Here is a 22,821-nt window from a genome sequence, read left to right on the forward strand (position 1 = left end):
AGTTCTTGTTTTTATGGTTTCTTTTCTCCCTCATGACTCCAAGAGGTATGGTGTCTGGCCTTATGTTTTGCCACACCTTTGTCTACTGACAGTAATGCTTTGAGTTTCTTTTGGAGGGATTTGGGTTAACCACTAGCTAGATGTCAAGAAATTCTCCATTCATGTGAAGATGAGCCCTCAGTTGGAGTGTTCTCCTTCATCTAGCTACTGCACCTCGAGGTTTGTCTTAAAAGCATGTAGAAGGAGCTATTGGGTATTTTAGTTGTCTTCAGTTTTGAGAAGAGAATTATGGGATCTAGGCATAAATATTCATAGAACAGACCTCTAAAGCAACAGCTAGAAACAAGAGCCTAAGCCTAAAGGCATCTCACAAGGCAAGGAATGGAGGCCCCATGGAGGCCTCTCACAGCTCTTTCCCTATAGTCTGACCAAAGAGACACCACTGCACCAAAATGTAGCTGTCCTTAGGTACAGGCAGCCAGACCCTGGAGATGGAGCAGGAGACAGGTTGCAAAATGCATGAGAGCATTCAGGGCCCTGACAGATGTCATCTATCATGAACATGAGAATCAAAATAACTGCTCTGATATTTTTACACCGTTCCTCAACATTTTCTTTATACACAGCAAAGAGGAGGAGATGTAACTTGTCCTTGTCACAAAAGAGGAAGAAAGCACAACACTCTCATCAGGCCTGCAAAAGCTGCACAGAACTCTTTCAGCCTGAAGTCTGATGGTTCAGTAACAATCAGATTCAAAGGACCACCTCAGCTTCCTGCCTGAACTAAGTACTTCTGGCTCCCCATGCTTTTTGTCCTTACTTTCATGGGTCCTTGAGAGTTCCCTAGTCAGTCCCTGCAGCAGCCACCTTCTCTCCCCACAGAGTCTGCATTTGTCAGTCTTTGGTACAAAAAGTCACTGACTTCTGCTACTCTGTGCTGCTCTGTGTTTATGGAGATCCTCCCTTGAAATTATTTGGAGAGCCATTCATGCTCCACTCCTTCAGAGCATCTGCCTTAAGATTCCTCCTAAGGAGGATGTAGTCAGAAAATCAGCCAATTACACTAATGGTGGCTAGCCTGAGGGGAAGGTAAGAAGAGGGTGGGGAGTTTTAGGTAATGTAATATTTAAATAATAATTATCTCTTAACATGTTTCTAAAATGGTTTAAAGTCTAGATGCATGTTTTTCACCAATCACTCAGTTTCATAATTTTTGTTACTTTTTGTCTCCAGTTGATTTGGTCTTAAAATAATTTTCTTTTGCTAACTAAAAGAGGTGATTAAGAACATCTTAATTATGATTTTGATCCAGAAAAGCAGATAGATTAATTATGTTCTAAAGAACTATGCAAAACTGGAACCAAAATTACTAGTGCAACTTGTAGTGTAACTTTGGCCTGTATTAATTTGTTACCTTTTTCTTAATTGTATAAGATTACTTATTTCTGTACTGGGGATTTGAGTAGTGAGACTATTTGACCCATTAGGTTAAGCTATGGGACAGTCTTTTAGCACTTCTATGGAAATTTTATTTTTCTTGTTTGCCTTAATTTAAACATAATCTCTGATTTGTCATGAGCAAGGAAAAAGGTCATTGAAAAGGATGACAATAGCTAGTAGGTCCTATCCAGTATTAACATGCCCAACCTGCTAGCAGTGTAATATTTCTTTTAACAAATACGCTAGAGTTCTTATGTCCAGAACTGGAAGAGTTCAAGTACTCCTAAAGCAAGGAGGAGAGGGCACTGAAAGAGTGCCATGGGTTAGTATGCAGAATTACTTTGAATAAGTAGGCTTTTGAATGAGCAGCCTCAGAAAATACACTGTTTCCTGAGAATGCAGTTTGTAATTTTAAAAACTCTCTGCATGGTAAAGTGACAGAAAATGAAGGAGATTTAAATCCTGCACTTTGTTACAGGACACATAAATGAGATAGAAATTATCTAGATTTCACAGAGATTAATTAATAATCACTCATATAGGTAGCTGTAGCTGGTGCTTGTCCCATCACATAGGTTTGTGTTGACTGGCCAGAATATCAAAAATTCATGGAGTTTATTGATTGTTTCTGGATTATTTGAAGAAATTGTTTGATAACAGTCCACAACTGTTTTGAAACTATTTCAGACACATTCACTAAAGCATATTAGAACTGCTGCTTATCTGTCAGGATAAAATGGATAAACGAGGCTTTTGTATGTACATTTGAAAAAGCTCTGGTGAAAATTAAGCAGAATTTTATTTACAAAGACAAACTCTGGATCAAAGTCCACCATACCAGCAACTTTAATCAAAGGCTTTCTAGACTTTATAATTTGTTACAGATAGCATGTATTTTGCACAGGAACTGGATAAATATGGTGGAGGAAATAGAATCTATAATGTATGCCTCCCAGACATCCTGCATCCATCAATAGGATGTGCATAAAATTACAAAGGATGAAACAATTAGGATGAAGGTGTTGTCAAGAAGGTATATTACTGGGAGCATGGCATGGCTGTTTTTGGAAAAAGGGACATAATGAAGAAATATATTGACCAGCTGTTACAAGACAAAAAGGTTTGGGAAGAGAAAAGTGTGCTGAAATTAAAGCTGATGTCCATGCAGTTACTGGGGAGGAAAATGATTATGCTTTTTATTGGCCTGAAGGGGTTGCAAATGAAAATGTTACAGTAGGATGTGAGTCTTTTAATACAGATGAAGGGAATGAGAATGAACAAATGCCAATTCCCTTCCTAACAAGCTGCCTTTAGCCATAGGGCATATACAGAATAAAACTTAGCTTTAAACATGTCATGGGAACCGTGTTGGGTATGTGTTACACGTGGCTCTGTTATTAGTGAATCCATTACAATGAACAGTAATTAAGAAATATATATACTATATATGTATGTATATATAAAAACCATCCTGATTTATAAGACTTTGAGTTATGTGTTTAAAGAAAGCCTCTATTTAAGGCCCATTGAATTTAGAGCTGTGCTTGAATCCTTTTTTGATCTTAGGCAGATACTTTCCTTTTCTGGGCATCATGACATCTTGAAACTCACATTTTGCAAGGCAGAGTCAATATGATATGCTGCAGAAAAGTATTTTCTCATGAAGACTTTGTTATTGTTCCCATTTTCTTTCATCTCAAATAAAAATAACTCATGCTGAAAATGCAGTCTGTGTATACTGGCAATTAAAAACAAATCAGGAAATCTCTCTGCTATATTAAATCACACATGCCTAGTTATGATTTAACATGCTGGGGAATGAAACCAAATTCCACCCTGAAGTATCAAACACTACTTTTGTAAACACTAGGTTTCTCATTCAGAATAACTTTTTTCCCCCTTGCTTATACCATTAATGTATGCATCCCAAAATTCCTGTGGAGAATGAAATTATTGGGTTGCCTACCAGTAAATACATGTGGTTCCTGTTTAAAGCAATGTTCCAGGTAAGTGAAAATGAGAAATCTTGGAGAGCAGCCAGGTTTGCTTTTTCAAATGCAAGCAAGCAAGCTACCTTGCAACTGGCTATGCTTCTTCAGTGAAAAGGCAGGAAGAGGAGACATTAAAAATAGAGAGGAAGCAAGAGAGAGAAAGAGCATGTGGGAACCTAACACAGCACACTAGGTACAAGTTCTACCTTTGTCTTCACTGAAATAACACTGCTGAAATAACTACTGCAGGAAATAAGCCTTGGTTTATCAAGATATTCAGTAAACAAAAAATAACTGATGTCACAGTACCTCAAAGTGGAGGAGATGTGCCAAAGATTCTGGTGTAGGACATTCAGCCAAGCTTCTTGGTTAGTCTCATAAAAACAAATTAATTCTCTTGTTTTTCACAGACCTGTTTCAACTGCTGTTTCTCTCTCTAAGCAGTGAGACAGTATACTGAGTTTATGTAAAATATTTTCTATGAATAATCACAGAGTCACGAGGCTGAGATCCAAAGCACATGTAGGCAGTTAGTGAAATCTTTTATAGAGAAATAATATTGAAAAGTTTGATGATTACTATTATTAATATTGACTTCTGAGGGAATATTGAAACAGGCCTAAATGTAGGTAGTTCATATGGCTGCAATACAATATGGCAGTAGAAAAACAACATGGTAATTTGGTGCTGCAGACAGAGAAGCTGTGTCAGAGGGGAAAGAGAGAACTGCAGGAAAGTGCCAGTGTAAACACTACCTGGAATTCTCTTTTTAGATTGCTGGCCAGGATGTATTGCCAGGTGACACCCAAAGAGCAGCAAAATACCAGGGAAATGTTCAAGGTAAGACTACAGTCTTGAGAATATTTTTTTTTTTTCTGAGAATGACTGAAGAGAAATGTATTTTAAGTATAAGAAATGCAAGGATAACAATTAAAGAACTTTTGGAACTTCTTGGTATCAGGAGCACTTAGTGTGCTTGTTGACCTTGCATACATTTTTCTCAGCCTCTCTCATTTAGACTAGCTGCTAGATATGATCTGATTGCAGTGAACTATCTAAGGACACTTGTCACCTCTGACACATGCAATTAGCTTCATCAAAATGTTAGAACTATAGGTTGTTGAGGATATGGCTGCAGGCAGAGAGGAGTCACAGCAGGCACTGTTGGACCCTGTCTCAGTCAGGAAGGCTGGCAAGGCAGCTTGTAAGCTGGTGCACCAGAGAAGACCCCTGTTCTTTGGGCGTCCCATTCAAGACAGACAAGGCCAACTTGCTGCTCTGGCAGAGTAGTCAGTAGCCAGCAGTAGCAGAGCCAACAGCTTTGCCTATGCCAAAGGGCATAAGGACTGTTTGTAAGAGGAGAGCTTGCTGCATAAACAGCAAATTCCTGCCTCCTTCCCCTCCTCCTTTTCCTCCTCCTCCTCTGTTCCATGGCTGAGAAAGGGGTGAGAGTTTGCCAAAAGACAGGCATTACTAAATTTCTGTTTTACAGACACCTCTGTAAAAAGGTCCACTGCTCCATCTCTGTTTTACCCTCAGACCCCAGGGTCTCTCCAAATTCTTCCAGCCTCACCATCTGCCCCAGTGCCCATTAGCTGCCTTTTAAGTCCTTTCACTCCACTAGTGTGCTGAGCCACCTTAGTCTTTGCCCACAACCAGCTTCCATACAGTACATTCCCTGAGACAAGTCAGTTCTCTCTGTATAGTAAGTTGCTTTGAGACATTTAGTTTTACCACCCAAAAGACAGATGGTTAGTCACATGAGGCTGATTTTTTTACTGCCTCAAAGGGACATCCTAGCTTGAGATAGACAAGTTGATATAGTAACTTTTGCAGGATGAATGTGAGTCCCAGACTAGGTCTGCATTAGCCAGCAGAACATCTCTGGGTGTGCAAGTCTGTAGACCAAAGCAATTGGGAGTCCCTCATGTATGTGCCTCATGCATTTTGGGAGTTTGTAGTCAGCTAGATTTCTTCTGATACGGTCTGGAGTCTAAGTACACAGTAGTATTTGAAGTGTCACAGGTCTGGTTTATGCCTGCATCTTCTGATTTAAATCTGTCTGGAAGAAAACCTTCTTGTACATTCTGAGGCAGCTCCACACTGTACCCCAAACCACAGAAAGTGAGGAAAATTTGAATTAAAGCTCTGCTGTATATGCACTAACAAATGATTTCCAAATATTCTTAAGAACCACTTGTAGGAGATCTGGTTTTCAAAAGTCTTTGCAAAGAACAAATTATTTGTATCCATCAGTTTGCTCTTATCTATCATTGTGTTAATTCTTTCTAAGAACTTTAATGGGATAGATGTGTTTACTATTACAGAAGCTGAATTGTTTAGTTCTTATCATTTTATATTAATCTGTGGTGCTTTTCAACTCTCTATTTAATTATGTTCTCATCTGTTTTTCTTTGCACTAAGACCATAAACAGAGTCCACAAACATAATATTGACTATGTAAAGCATTTCTTCTCAGTCTATCAAGTGAAAGGAGGTTGTTTTAGGAGAGGAATTTTGAAAGATCTTTGCCGGATTTTCTGCCTTTCAAATGTTTGTACCAGTTGGAACAGTGAACATGCCACTGAATAGATGGTGAGTAAAATCTTCCCATTCAATGAGACTAGGAGATCAGATACTAGATCAGACATCATGTCTGGGAGATTATCTTAGAAGCCTTTCTTGGTCTAAGTGTAATTGTCATGGCTCAGTGGGACAACAGGGAGCATAAATAGAGGAAAACAGAGGATTTCCTGTGAATATGTAAGAGGTAGTGGTGGGCATTGATAGGAGTCAATAGAAGAATGAGCCAGGGTCTGCTGCTGAGAAATGTAATGTTTGCATGTCTCTTGTATGGGCTGAAACTAAGGAGGGAGAAGGGTCCTAGGAACTGTACTGTGAGAAAAGAAAGACTAAAACTCTGAAGAAAGGACTTCTCTTGAATCTTAGGTTCACACATTCTGATCAGCTTTGCAGCTTGTTATTTTTCACCCTTTCTTTGACTCCTAGCGATCATGTTCAGGTAAACAATGCTGCTTCTCAGAAAGTTGAGGGTTCCCAGGATATCCCTTTTCAGCAGCCAGAAGCTGGCAGTGCAGGGGTCTTCTGTGTGTGCAGGAAGACTGCAGGTCTGTGAACTCTTGCTGAGGCAGAGACTGGCCTGTCTGCCCTGCTACAGTGGGGTACCCTGACTGAAGAGTGGCTCAAAGGCATCTGGAGAAATGGTAATTTCAATATAAAGGAAGTTATAATTGTGACCATGAGAATAATAGCAGGAAAAAAAATCTCGTCCTTTCCATGTAGAGATGCCATGCAATACAACAAAGGAGCACTGGCACTGAGTTAAATCTGAACTACTGAGCTCTAAGTAGATGTGCAGGAAAAGACAGCACACAATAGGCCAGAGAAAGAAACATAGTTAATTCAACAGCACCATCTTTCACATATATTTGTCATGGGGAGAGCTAATGAATTTTGATTTTTTTAGGTCTGATGCAGCCAAATTTTCAAAGAAATCAGGATCATTCATACTTTCTATCAGCATAAATGTTCATCTGATAGGATATGATCTCTATTTGTCATCTGCAATGCATGATGGAATCCTTTTGAGTCATGTTTTAAAAAATATTAATGAAAGCAAGAAGACAACTGGAAAAATTGCAAAGAGAAAGTGCCAAAACAAATGAAGTAACTTTCTTTAGAAAAATTCTGAAGCAAGGCTTCAAGTGCAATTTAGAACATCACATAGAGGAAATAAGATACAGGACAGAAGATAAGCTTTCTTCTGGAGCTTGAAATTAAATTGTGAATCAGCAAGGTACAGAAATATAATGCAAATATTTCAGACAGGAGATGCTGCAACTAAGTCCCTGTGAATATTATATAGCTAATTACTTTTGTTTTCTGTATCAACCTAATTTTAGGTCTTTTTTAATAGATTCACAAATAATCTTCTGGTAACAGTATTAGTGGTTTAAAACATCTTCTGTTATTAAAATTGGGAATCAATTGCTGCTTGCTAAGCAAGTTTTGGTTTCTGAAAGGCATATCTTATTTCTTTATAAAATTCTGTCTTAATTAGGATTTAAGATGGTATTTTTTTCTCAGACAAAAAATGCCAGACAAGGAAAGGGAAAATATAGATTTTTTTTGTTGGTTTTTTTTTTTTTATTTTGTTTTGTTTTTGTTTTTGGAAGTAAAAGCCTTTGATTTTTATGAAATGTACTGGTGTGTGAGGATGCAGAATATCTCAGGTCAGAGAAGAGGCTGGAACTAAGATAAAATTGGGGATTGATTGAAGGGCACTGATAAAATGTAACCACTTCCATCACACAGAGTTCAAATGATTTTATGTTGCTGGTTGTTTGAAACAAGAAATATACACAAACTAAGAAAGGGATAGAGAATGCAAACACAGTAAGGCTTGCCAAAAACAAAGCAAGCTCTCACAAAATTAGTTTATTAATTTCTCAGCCTGTGAAAAATATATCAGGTCTCATTCCAAAATACTCTATTGTCATTCTGAGAAAAACAACTCCAAACAACCTTGGAATGTCAGAACAGTTTGAAATGAATCAGTTAGCATTCACATTTTGGAACAGTTCACAAAAATGGTGACAACCACTATATTCTTCTGACAAGTTTCAGATTTGATGGATTTGGGTCTTTGCACAGAGTTTTGGGGTTTTACATTGAAGCCGGGTTCTCTTTTTGCTGCTATCCAAGTTGGCTGTTGCCATTGTCCCTGCAGCTGTCACATTTTACAGGAAGGGTACAAAATGCAAAACTGAATTGAGGAAAATTCAGACAAGGTGACTTCTGTAGGCTGCAGAGGAGGCATCCATGACCTGATAGCCTAAGCATCAGTCTGTTGTAATAATTTGTGCATTATCAATGCTGAATAAAAAATAGTCAAAATAAGATCCATGCTGTTGTGAAAGTTTAAATAGAGCTTCCAATAACTTGCTTTTAGCCTGCATCCAGCTGAGGGCCTGATGGTGTGGGGTGCAGCAACTCAGGGCATGCATGTGCACTGTTCTGGGATGCTTTTTTACCAGGTGCAGGTGGTGCATTGTGGATTATAGGGTGCAGCATGGTTCCTCATGATGTGACAGCATCCACATCTCCCTCTGGAGGTGTCTGCAAGTATCTGGACTCCCATTAGAGGAGAGCTTGTGATCCACACTCTGCTGTATGTGTGTGTGCATGAATGTGTACTTAGTTGTGTGTACAGGCCAAGAGTCCTTGGGATTACTTGTAGGAGGCGATTTAGAAACTTGTGGGTATTTATGAGCATTTCATGGTGTGTAAGATTATGGTTTATTTGTTTTGTTATTGATATTGGTCATGACTACCAGTTAATGATGACATTAACAAAACACTATGATTCTTGTTTGGTTAAGCTATGTGCAATGAGCAGTTTTTCCTGGGAGAGGAGAAGAGAGTAGAAATCTCTTCTATTTCAGGAATAGGAGAGAATGCAGGTTGCCAAAGAAGAGTCGATAAGCAGCCCTACATCAGCAATACAAATGAGGTGGAAGAGGAGGATTCATGGGCTACACAGAAGAAAAAGTAGAAACTAATATAGATCATGTTTATGATAGGAAAATTAAGCTGAAGAGTGAGACCTGGAGAATTTTTGGACAAGCCCCGCAGAAGGACTTTATCACACATGTTGGTGGGAAGTAAAGGTGAAAACAGAAACTATCCTGGACCAGGGGAACAGTCAGTATTAGCTGCATTTGAAGGCATTTGGAAGATATATCGTGAAGAGCCTGACAGTTGTTCATGAACAACTGAAGTTTCCAGCTGAGGTAATGAAGAGGTAGAAAGAGCAAGGTCTGGGACTTAATAAGGCTAAAGACAACAGAGAGGAGGTAAGTTATAAAAAAGAGCATAGACAGAAAGGCTCATTTCAGAAGTGGAGGTAAATCTACTGTTGTTTATCATGGCTTTGGAGAGAACAAATACTCCAAGTGTAGACTTGAGCAGTAAGAGCTAGGATGTTCTAAAAAGGAGCATGACTGCTGGATATCCTGTGACTATATCTGTACCACTGCTGCAGCACTTGTCTTGTCTGGGCATGCAAATGTCTGGCAACAAGACTAGAAGCTGAACCTTGAAAGAATTGCAAAACCTTGGTAATTTTCAGGAAAAATAGGGAATGTGTGGCATCACTAAGATTATACCAATAAAAAAACCCTACCACTTTTTATAGCCATCAATTTATGGGATTCTATGTTTATGTAGTGATATTGTTTATTATGCTTACATAGTAGCTACTTCATCTTCAAAATCACTCACTTTTAATAATCTCCACAGATTTTTGGCTATCTTGAAATGTTGCATTCTTGAATATTTCTTTCCTAATGGCAGGTAAAATATTTTTCAAGTTGTTGGTTTGCAATCAGAGACTAATGATGACATTTCTGACCAAAAATTATTGTAAAATATAAGTTTTTCAGGATAAAAATAATTGAAAACTATTTTAAATGTGCTGATTTGGAAGTATGGGATGGCTTACTGAGACTCTCAGTGCTATTTCTAATTGTGATGCTATAAATATAATTCATAATTCTCAATCATTTTCAAATCTTTCAATAACAATCAAAGCCCCTTTCCTTGCATTTTAACTTTATCAAAGTTTAGCAGTATGAAAACATATGAAAACATAAGTATGAATATTGAAATTATTTTTATATATTTTTTAATATATATACCTTTAAGTCATGAGGAAATTTATGTAGAAAACTTTTGAAGGAAAATATAGTATTGTGATATTTTTACATAAGGTGTAATTGTGAAAGTTATTATTAGATAGGTGAAATAACAACCATTATGAAATGAGCGGGCTCTTGTTTTCACATGTATTTAAAAATCTAATGTCAAACTGATGGTAACTAAAGTATTGTTGGAAGGAGTTGGTTCAGCATGACTTCTGGCACCTTTTGTTCCTTGTCTGTTACTCTCTTGAGTTGAACACTTTTTTTCCTTTACCAGTTTTATGAAAAGTTTGTTAACTTTCATAGCTCTTCCTTTCCTATCATAAATTAAAAGGCTTAGGGAGGAGTTGCTCCCTTGAGTTACTTCTAATTCCAAAAGTTTTGGCACAGCCCACTTTTAATGTTCAGTAACTTTCTAAAGAATATGAGCTTTCTGAGAGACCTGCAACAGCTTTATCCTGTAACTTTGGGATTGCATTCACTGTTCCAAAGAGGAGTGGCCTTTCAATTTGGCACAGAGATGGTGTGGTCTGATCAGTGTTGTCAAGTCTTTGCTGCTCACAAGTTATTGGAATGAGGACGTAGCCAAGAAAAGTTACTATGGTAAAGGATTGTTTTGATTTAAAAAAAAATAGGAAGGAGGGCAGGCCAAGAATGACTCTGTTGTGATGTTGTATTATGAATCAAAATAATGTAAATACTGTGTTAGTAAAATGACAGCTCTGAAGGCAGCGGTGATGTACAGCTGAAAAGAGAGAAAGGTGAAAAGAAGTGAAAGAAATTGCCTTGGGAATTAATAAAGATGGGATGGAAGATTTCATTTTTAGATCAGACCTATAGTTAATTTTCAATTGGTAGTGACTAAGCTGTATCATGTCAATGGTAGTAGTTTAAAAGGGAGACCAAACTTTAGGGAAAAACCTAATGAAACTGTGACTAATTATTACATAGGTTTTCAAGGCTTTATCCTCTGCATTATTTAAATTATTTTTCAGATAAAACAGATTGGCTTCATCCTATCATTGCAAATTTCTCATATAGTTAATGAAGCCATTGTCTTTGGGGTGGCTGGTCCCCTCCCCTCCACTCAAATTCACATAACAATGGTCAGATATGCAAACTATCCCTTTAATTCGGTGATGCCAGTGAATTTTACTGGATTGGAGAGTGATCCTTATTTTGAAAAACTTTCTTCATGGGGTGGAGAACCAAGTTTGACAGAGTGAGTACTTGCTTGGAGATCTGTGCAAACCAGTATTCATCCAATTTGCTGTCAGCAGCTTATAGTCATCCACATTCTTATCAGATGCTGTGCTTCCAGACAAGAAAATACATTGATGCTTTGCTATTGATTTTCTTCCCCCCCCCCCTTTTTTTTTACTAAACTGTGCCAGCCCTCAGCAGAGAGAGTGACAAAGAGGGAGGAAGAGGTTTTTACCTTGGCTGGTACAGTGCAGCTAATCCAGTGGGAATCACTGCCCAGGTGACACAACAAGGGATGGATCTTGTGAGACATTATGTAACATAATGGAGTGTGGGAATGAGAAAGGAAGCACCCAAGCCAGTGGAGGTTGGGCACTGGGGTACACAGGACTTATGAAGACAGGCCCAGCTCTAGAATGGGCCAGAACTTGTGATGGATCTTCTACCTTTCAGCTGCTGGAGACTGGAGAATTGGAGCAAGAGTTTGGGCAGTGAACACAAGAGAAGTGCTTTAACTGCCAAGAGTGTAGTGTTTATTGTGATCACTGCTGTAGGGGAGCTTAGACCAATATCTACACAGCTGAACAAGACATAAATAATGTTTATTATATACCTGTAATACCCTGCTCTTACACAATGCTCTCCACCCGTAGATTTCATAGGTCTTTCCAAAGAAGCCTGAAATTATTATTCATACTTTTCTGAGGGGGAAGAAGACAAGAGTGGTGGTAGAAGACAAGAGAATGACTTCTTTGTGGTTATCCAGCAAAGCAGTGATACAGCTGGGATAAGGGCACAGTTCTCCCAAATGCCAGTGTGCAACTATACACATGAGAAACCTGCCTTTCCATAGGTGCTGGTGTCCTGCTCTCTATAAAGGTTTTTCTTGGTACTAGGAATGTGTTTCTTAATATTTCAAGGTAAATAGTAAAAAAAATCCTGCTAATCTGATAACTAGCATAGGCAGATTTCATGCTTGAGCATAGAACCATCTTCACAATTCTTAAGAACTTGACCAAAAAGCAGAATCCATTTTGCCTTTTCATTCTGTGTATCCATATGACTCTCTAACAGCATCTGTAGGAGATCATTGATAGCCTGTGATCTGTTCTTTCACCTTTGCAGATAATTTGCAGTTTTGTTTTTTTGCCTAAATTGTTTGATGGGTGATACAGGATTGTTGTCTTCAGTAAATTCTCAATAGTGATGTTGCAGGCTCAAAAGCTCAAGCCCATCCTCTTTCAATGGAACAGCAAAATTTGTGGCTAACAAATAGGTTTCAGCCTTTATTTTTCCAGTGGGCTAAAACGACATCCACAAAGGCCACTCCTTCTGAATGTGAAATGAATCAAAATGCCTTTGGCTGTTTCTCCAGGCCATAGAGAATAGTATAAGCATAGGGCCACGCACCAAGGCAACCAGAGATGAAAAAGCTTTGGAAAATTTGCAGTGAAACATTCCTGGAGTCATCCTTCTAGCAGAAATTATGTGCAACAAAAGGACAATTGATGTTAATAATTCATTCAGCTTTAGAAAGGACTTACTATGTTTTCCGTGATTGAAATGATAGCTAAATGATGTCTGTCCAAGATTCTGTGTGCCCAGTGGGGAAGATGTAACCTTGATCTGCCTAGAACCTCTAGTAAATCCATGACTGCCTTAACACATCATTAACAGAACAATTTAATACATACACTATTAAAATGATCAGATCCTTTGAAAGTCAGCCAAACAACACAGAAACTCATTTCCAGAACTGCCTTCTACCTCTTTATAGTTGCCCTCCTTGTTCTCTCCAAAAATCACATGGGGAGAGAAAGTCCTGAATTCTTACCTTTTTGCCTGAAATCAGGAGCAAATTTCCAAGCTACTCTGCGTGTCTTAATTTTAAGCTGATATAGTCTGTTCTTTTTTTCTCTGGCCTAGGTGTTGTTTCAGCATGTTTATGCACTTTGTCACACATGCAGTCCAAAGTGTGGAGAAAAATCTTCTTGCACCCTTGGGCTGTGCCTTAACTGTTCTGTTTGGAGCTTTCTGTGGGCTTAGCACTGATCAGTTGTTGAAGACAGTACAGGGCTAAAAACTAGAGGAGGCCTGAATGAAATATTCCCCAAGAGCCCTCAGAAACATGAGCAGGCAGGGCATAGTCTACATTCCTGGGACAAGGAAACGGCACAGGTGCTGTCAGTGAGGAGTCTGGGGAGCAGCCCCACCGATAGGTGTGCCAGCGGGGTGGATGGATTATTGCTGCTCCAAGAGTGCTGACAACCAGTGCTGGGCCAGGGCTGATGCTTCTGGAGTCTTCTCTTCTTCAGCACCCCCAACTCCTCCAGTCTCTTATGCAGCGTCTGTCAGCAGCTGTGCTTACATGCACGAAGGCAGGCACGGATGGGGCTGAATGCATCTGGTGGCAGCAGCTTGAACAGGAATAAATGATGCCTGTATGAGAAGCCTATGAGTTGCTGTTAGATCACTGGTTTTATTTACCTTGTCTGTCTTCATTTTGCAAAATGGTAGGTGAAGACCTGAACTGAAAGGCTATTAGGAATCAAGTTCTTTAATGCTTTTTGGCCACACATTGAGAGAGAGGAAGAAAACTATTTACTGAGGAATTTCATCTGAAATCTGGAAAACTGCTTGCCAAAACACAAATGAAATGAGCACTCTATGTCACAGTCTTTAGGAAACACTGCATTTAATTTTATTTTAGAAGCAGCTAGTTATTGCTGGATGGTGACAAGGCAGAGAATGGCAGGGGAGGGGTTACCCTTCCACAGAGCCATTTACCAAGCTCTGATCTCAAGGCAATCTTTAAAAATAAATGTATGAAATCTCTGTATGAATTCAGAGATGACCTAGCACACAGTTTAAAGATGCTTAAAAGAGGAGAATTCAGTGTGTGTGGGATGCTGGAGAGCTGCCGTGTGTTTGGATATGCAAAATAAAGATCTGTTTTGTAAAGGATCTGAGCACCTGGAACTTTCTTTTGGCATTAGCCTACCAGTCAGATAAAAGAGAAAAATGCTAATCTAATCAATCTATTAAATAATTATTTTTCAATTAAATAGAAGCTAAAAAAAATCCTAGTAACAAAGCTCTCCAATCAATACCTTTGTGTAAGTAATGTGTGAGTACAGAATGCTAAATTGAGGCTACACCGATATTTGTTATATACAGAATATACACACACACACGTATGCCTTCTCCCACCCATATCTATACTAGAAAAGACAGGATAGCTGATGAATGAGCCAAGAAAAATGGATTTTTTTGGATGATACCTTTTTAGAACTGACTTCTCTGCAGAATTCAAAAAATGTGTTTGAAATTAGTGGACTGTTTATAGAGGATATAAAAAAGTAGATGGAAGAAGAAATCACTTAGAGAAATGCTAATCTCCTCCTCCACAAACTGCCCTTTGCTATGACCCTGACCTTTACTTCTGTCAGTTGAAAAGATCCTGAAATATTTGTTGTGATATTTTCGGAATAGACAGGTACAGATAGAGCTATATGCTGGCTACTCTGACTCATTCCTTCCCTACAGATGAAGGTGTAAGGAAAAATCTATCTAAACATGCATACAGACACATTATTTGTCATGCACTAAGGCATGTGTGTTTAAATAAAAACAGTCCCTCAAAGTTATTAATTTTCATTAGTGCAACACTGAGCTCTGAACATGAAATACATTAGTAGTGATTTCAGTAATCATCATACTTGCATATTTTATTTTACTGCCTAATTACTTGACTTCTATACTGCCTGTGCTCACATGGACACCCTCTCTGCTGAGCACATTTGTTCTGTCACAACCCACAGCCGTCCATGCTGTAGATATCCCGTTTGTCTGCACCGAATGTGGTTTCACACATGAGAGAGACTGTGAGACATGCAACTGTGAAAACAGTTCCTACTTTTATTAATGCTAACTGTTACCATGCCTGCCACTGCCAAGTGCTGTGCAGCAATTACAGCGAACTACTTAATATAGTGGCCAGTGGGAGAGGAGGAGACTTTCTCTCTTAGTGGCATAGTCAAATGCAGCAGCTGTTTTAGGGATAAAAATATGCACACAGCTGGCTTCTGGGCAGTTGTATTTCTTCGCTAAAACACTCGCTGTAGCTACACATAAGCAAAGCATGAATTTCACATTCTTGGCATTATAGTTGAAGATCTCTTGTTGATTTTTTTGGAGAATGAGTTTCTGTCATGCACTCCCAAGTTTTTATTGTATGAACATCAAACAGTGTATGTGTTGATTGTGTTCCTTAAACTCAGGTTCTGAAAGACTTTGGAATCTATCCCTCTTTCCTTTGTGATAATCTCAGGATGTAACCAAAACTCTTGAATAAGCAGGTAACTTGGAAAGGATATATTGACCTAGTCCAATGTGTACTGGCTGCTACCCCTTTGTGAATAAGGCTCCTTTCAGATGTGTTGCTGTTTGTACACCTGAAACTGCTGCTTATCTGTTCAAAAGTAAGCCACTCTGTTTAAATAAATGACGGAAAACATAAAATCAATTGGATATCCTGTACAGAACACTGGGGGATTTTTTCAGTGTTATCAAGTTTATGCCATATCAGTAATTTGAAATTACTGTTGAGCCAATAGCACTTATTTTAGAAAGAATGAACCCTGTGGTAATTTTTGATGTGATTATTTAGTTTACTGTACAACCACATTATACTTTGTCTAATGGTTTCTTTCTTTGACTTCAGGGTTAGGTTGCAGTATTTCATGCCTACTTTGCATGACCAGAAATGACACATCACACATGTGACACATGTGACAAAACAACCAAAAGCCAAACTCATACTTGCAATTTTATAAACCCTTAAGAAGTGATTGTAGCCTCCTCCTAATTTGTTGTGTTTCTGCAGTTAAAAATCTTACTTATTATAACTAAAAGATGGGTTTCATAAGCTAATTTAAATCTGAAATATGACTTGTCTTGTGTGTATCACACAGACATGAGAGATGTACTATCTCTTAAAAGTTAATTTATCTTGCTTCTTGGAATTGCTTTGCAGCTATGCTGCAGAGATAACATAACAGCGTCAAACGCCTTCTCTTTTCAAAAGCAAGCAAGCAAACAGCTGTGAGTGATTCCCCAAACTGTCATTTATCATGCAATGTTCAGAAAGTCGCAAGTGGAGATGCAAATATCTTACTCCCATCCAGGGCTGCCCTACATATGTAGGACAATTGACTTCCTTACAATAGCAATTGGAAAACTGGAGCTTCTGCAGTTGTGTGCTTATTTGTAATCAGTTAGAGTAAACTCAGAATCTCAGAACAAGCCAATAGGTCACAAATACAGCAAAAATGTGGATTTATGATGCATATTATCAGATTTTGTCTTTTTTACACAGAAAATCCCTCCCTTTTCCTCCATCTCTATATTCTCCTCAAGCCAAGCTGATTAGAAACAGCCTGTACTAATATCTTAGAACACACACACTCTCTCAAGTGATAAGATCTTGGTCAGAGAGATTGACATTGATTAATTAGTGCTCTTGAGGTCTTGTACTTAAAGGAAAAAATGTTGATATTTTGAACATTTTTTAGTAGATTCTGATGTTTTATAAATGAAACTGACAATTTAAAAATTTGAGGTTCAGTAACATAAAATATAGCACAATGAAAAATCCACATACTGTGATTTTACCAGGAGTGAAAACTTACTTTTACTCTGGAGAGTACAGAGACTTCTCACAGTTCAAATAATAGAAAAAAGAAGAGTGCTTTACTGGCATTTTTAGGTCATATTTCAATACATACTGAAATATTCTCTTTTATTGCAGAGTTGTTCCAGATTGAATTATTTTTATATTTTTTTCCAGAAAATTCTTTAATGGAGTTTTGAACTCTCATTACAGCGATGATTTATTTTCTCCTTTCAGTTGTGTAAAGCTGCTGGAGCTGTGTGGCTGTATTGGGAGCTAACTGGGTGGCAGATGTAGAGAGGTATAATTAATACAAACCAAATGCACATCCACTGTAAGAATTATATTTGCACTTAATCTAATATGTATTCATAGCATGAGTGATGGGATGCCTTTTTACTCTTTCACCTTCAGAGTTTAAAGTAATAAAGTTCACTATGCAGGAAAAAGACAACAGTGAGTATAGAACTCAGTAACATAAATGAAGGAGAAACTGCCTTCTTTTTTGCATGTAAAATGTTGGGATTTTTTTTCCAAAAAGAAAGAAGGTGGTCGGTATTACAAGTGCTGCTATGTGTGGCTGCAGCAACTTCCCAAGTGAGTCATCAGCTGTGTTTGGATCCAGGCTTTCGATTTCAGTGCATAGACACCACTGATTTAAAGGAAAGGACTTCTTATGTTAGCTGGCAGAAGCCATAGGTTTTTATAGTCTAAGGATCATCTTGAGAAAAAGAACCAACACTGAGTTGCAACTTCAGGAATTGCTTCACAGCTACGTTTGACAGAGCCTATCCCGAGGTGCTGTGGCTGCTTGGTTCAAGGGAATGCACGGATTGGTTTCACCTTTCGTTCTGCAAAAGATGCAGCCTCTGGCTCCCCATTTGCTCCTCAGTAATAAATGTTTGCAAAGTGCACGGCATCACCACTGGGAGCTGAAATACTCATACAATTCAGGATCCCCTGTGTCAGGTCCAGTATGAAGTGCTATCTGGACCTGAAATACAGAGTAAAAGGATCTTTACCCTGTCCTTAGAATTATGTATCTGGATGTCATTGGGCATGTCATTAGATGCATTTTCCAACACCTTTTAGTTTAAATCACTCTATATTTCAACATCTTTTTTGCCTGTGAAGGGAATCTAGAATAACTATAAACCAATTCTAACCGTTACAGAAGGAATTTAGTTCTTCTGTACAGATTCTGAAATAGAGGAGAATTTGATTACAGTTTCTTTTAACAGATATTGTAAAAGATTATCCTGGCTTAGTTAAAAATAATATCAAACCTGTTTTGATAAAGAAGCCTAGGTAGGTTTTGGCAACCCTTTTCTTTTTTTTTTTATTTTTCCATTTATACTGATTTTTGTGTAAGTGATTTTCTGTATGAAAAATCAAAAGGGAGCAGAAGATTGGCATAAGTGAAGATGTCATTCTCTTAATATGAACATTATCAGATGGCAAAAAATCCCAAGCCACTTTCTGAACAATTTTATGGAGCTTGGAACTATATTGTTCATCTCAGTGGAGTTTTAGTAATTTCATGTTAATTTTGTTCATATTTTTTTCCCTGTAAGAAAGGGTAGGATTGAGGATCTGCACAATTTGTTGTGATTGATGTCTCATTTTGGCTGTCAGTCAGCAGTGCGCTTTGCTCCCGGTGGAGGTCAGCTGTGAGAAGGCAGAATGCCCACAGCTACACCTTCATCCTGGGCAGAGCTCGGCTGTCATTTCCAAGCCCGGGGGCTCTCGGGTGTCTCCTGAGATACCTGTAATGAAATCTGGTCCCACATATTCAGGAGATGGACTCAAAATGAACCATAGCAGCTAGTTACAAATTTTTGTTCGCTGGTCCTAGCTCTATTCCTTGCTGATAGCCAGTGTCAGTACATGTTCTCCTGCAATGTACTATGCAAACATAAAATTACACAGTTAAATAGTCAAAAGCCAGGGTGTGAAAGCAGAGTGATACCTTCACTCAAATAACATTACCCCAGAGTTTTAGCCATTTCTTCATGCTTCTTAATCATACTTGGCTCAGATGGATTAAAGGCACATTTCCCTTTGCATGGAAGTCTTATTGAGCTTTCTGTGACACAGGCTGATTAACCTCATTCAATTTATGCCTGTTTCCTCTGGGGACGCATATCAGTGTCTGGGGGGGGAGAGTCCATCTGTGCCTATAGGGACCAATCACATGGGTGCAATTAGTCTCTAACAGTTCATAGCCTCAGATCACTTCTGTATGAGAGTGTTTTTCACAGCTGCCTCTGACTCGCTTGTCAGAGGCACACAAATTCAGAATCACACGAGTTATTAAAAATTTCCTTGCAAAGTACAAGTTTTAGCTGCTGGACAGAACTAAGTGTTCATATGTCCATTTCTGGGATATTTCTCCTAAGAGATTTGCGTGGTGACAAGAACACTTTTTCTCAGCTGCAAATGCAATCCACTTTTTGAGTACAAGGCTTTTATAATCCTGGGCTAGGAAGAAATTAATCAGATATCAAGAATTATTTTCAATTCTTATAATTACCATTTTACATATTGTAACTATGTTGATTTTTCTTTTCTTTTGAGAGGCTGAAAAAATAGCAAAAGCCCACTCTTCACTTTTCAGTAGTGTTTGAATGGATAGATACTTCAGACTTAAACTGTGCTATTATTGTAATGTATAACAGACTTTTTTTTATTTAAAATAAACGCAGGCTAAATTTTGCCATATTATCACGGCTTTAGAGGGTGATTTGATGAATTTTAGAGGGACCATTTCAGGCTGCTAGAGTAGATGAATATGTGGTCTGATACAGTTTGGTAATTTTGATGTCCATGTATACACAACTAAGATGACTAGGGGAACAAGTCCACCCTTAAGCTTAAAATACAGGCTGCTTTCAGTCTCCACACCAAAAAGTGTCGGATCTATGGTATCAAAGCACACTGACTTACTTGCTGCATGTTCTGCTCTATGTTGCCCACATACTCTGTACAAAGGAAATGACAATGTATACTGTCCTGTACATACTCTGTATGGTGCCCATTTACACCAGGTGCTGCAATCTTGCATCTTTGCTCTCTTGCTTTGCAATAGAGGTATTCCATGTAAGCTGGTTTCCAGAAAAATTTAAGCCATATATCATACACTGATGGTTAAAAATGAAAGTGCTGTTCTGCTTCCTTGTCACAGAATTTAATTAACTCACGCATCTGTGTCCACAGAACCAGTTTGGCCACTCAGTTGGTTAGTCACTAGATCAATACCCATGCAGAGGCTTGCAACCCAGTGCAGGCTTGCCATAAGCCAGTATCTCTAGCATGCAGAGAATCCAAGCTGTTTGAAGAAAAATGCTCTTTTTTTTTTTTGAACAAAAAAATGTTACTGAGGTGAGAACTCAAAGTTATACACACCATGTAGCAATTTTATTGTAAAGAAGTTCTTAGATGAGCATCCTGTGGTCTGCATGTGCCTACAATGTTAATGGAATATGTTAATGGAAAATATATTAGCAATGCAAGCAAAATATCTGCAAACAAAATTAACTCTCAATGTGAAATGCTAGGAAAATAAAAAAAAAAAAAAACAAACAGAACACAATTAAAAAACTGAAGGTGTCTCCTGGTGCTCCTTCCAAACAGTGAAACAAAATTATTAAAAGAAACATAGTAGGGGCTTTTATTGTTAGTATTACTTTTTCTGTATTGTTACTTTTTTTTTTAAATAATAGACTTCAGTAAACTGATTAAAAAAGAAAAGCTACTAAAAAAGAAAATACAGCTGTAGCCTTGAGTTATATAAGAGCTGCAGGAAGACAGGCCAGGTGTGTGGATGTTAGTGATGATGAGAAATAAGAGGGAACAGGGCTGCTTTTGCTCCTTTAGAACCCTACTCAAGGACTGCATGTCCGTGTGAGGGCATCTCCTCTGCAGCTGCTCACCAAGAGTGTGGAAATCATGAGGCTGAATGGTTGAGGGAGAACTTTGATATCTTTCTCAACAGAAGTAACTTTTCTGTGGCCTTTTTTGTTAATGTTTATAATGAATCAGTTATTTGAATTACTCAACAGCGGTCGGAAGTATCACTGCAATGGTAAAAATTGCTTTGATTGACTTTGCTTTTGGTTCTCACTTGAACTACTCTCCTTTTTTGTCTCTAGAAGGCTGTATTGGGGTTTATCATGCAAAGGGATGGAGTCTGCAACAAAAGGCTGAGAAGCATCAGTGAAAATAAATGGTGGGAAGTAAACTTTCCAGTGTATTTTGGCCCTGCCCAGCACTTCTGAGAGGTGAGGTCTTCCTCACTTCCAGGCTGGAGTGACTTCCTGTATTTCCTGTGCTTTCCTTTGGTGTAAAACTAGTTACTCCTGGCTGTTTATATCTCTGCACAGCTGGTGACAGACATATCAGGTTCAGAGTATTTTACATGTCTGCAGTGAGAGGTCTTCATTCATCCATATAATAGCTACAAGCTTTGTCCATATAAAGGTAGTTTAGGATTTTTGTCATTTGACACTATTGCAATTGAGCTATATAATTCGTAAAATCTATTACTTCCACAATTCCATAAAGCAGAAATTAGCTAAAAAGGAAAATAGTTATTTCTGTTTAAGCATAAAGAGGAAAAAATATACCTGAAAAAGTTTAATATCTTAATTTCTTCTCAGAAGTTTACCAGGGGTGATCTGGCCTTAAGGTTTAAAGTCTAAAATACTGGGGAAAAAAAAGATATTATTTTGACAAAATACTCTGCCTTTCCTATTTTCTCCCAGCTATGTATTTTTAACTTTTATTTTACTGAAATCTCAATTATGAAATTCATTCTACTTAACAATAGGTTTAGCAAGTAGGTCAGTGTTTTTTCACATCCTATTGCTACAGCCATATTCTAGGCAATTGTGTAGTTATTTTAATATGTTCAACAGAACATAAATTATCTTGGAGGACATTCATGGTTGTTTTGGGGTGTGCACTAGAGCCAAAGCAGTATTGCTATGGAAAATCATCGAAACAGTGATGCCTCAAACTTGTGTCTCCATAGCAACTCAAAAAAATAATGACAGCTGTACCAAGAAATTTGTTAATAGAAGGCCTTAACACATTTGTCTAGACTCAGTCATACTTCATACTCATTATAACCTGTAGAAGGATTGTAAGAAAATGAAACGTAGAGAAAAAAATAGGGAAGATCTGCTTTTCCTGGAATTTCACACTGGATTCATTTAAGTTACCTGACATTGTCTATGGCAAATATAACCATAACAGTGAAATTTAAAAATATTTAATAATATAGATTAATTTGATTTTAACTTATTTGATTCTAATATATACAGCATTTCTTTATTATGTGCCACATACACAGTGGAAATTTCTCAATAATTAGCATAAAGCTAGATGTTCTGAAAACAAATAGGAAGATTCCCATGTTGATAATGTTAGAATTATTGGCTGTAAAAGTGTTGAGAAAATGGAATGAAAAATGCAGCAGTATGCGAGAGATGTTTTAAAATGGCCTTGCTCAAATTCTAATTACAGGCCATGGATAAAAAACTAGAAGGATTCTGTAGGATCAAAGCACGAGAGACTTTGCTAGCTTTGGTCTGCTAGAAATGCACAAACACACTAGAGAATAAGAAAATTGGCTGTGCAACCATTAAGCTATAATATGTAGCAAGAACAAATATTTTTATGGGTTGGCATCAGACGTGATAAAAGTTGCTGATTTTAAGGCAATGATTGAATTTTTAAAATTTTATATATAACAATTTCCTGTATAAACAAGAATTGTTTCTAATGGGGCAGA

The sequence above is a fragment of the Vidua chalybeata genome, chromosome 3, assembly GCF_026979565.1.
Source record: "Vidua chalybeata isolate OUT-0048 chromosome 3, bVidCha1 merged haplotype, whole genome shotgun sequence".
NCBI classification, from domain to species: Eukaryota; Metazoa; Chordata; class Aves; order Passeriformes; family Viduidae; genus Vidua; species Vidua chalybeata.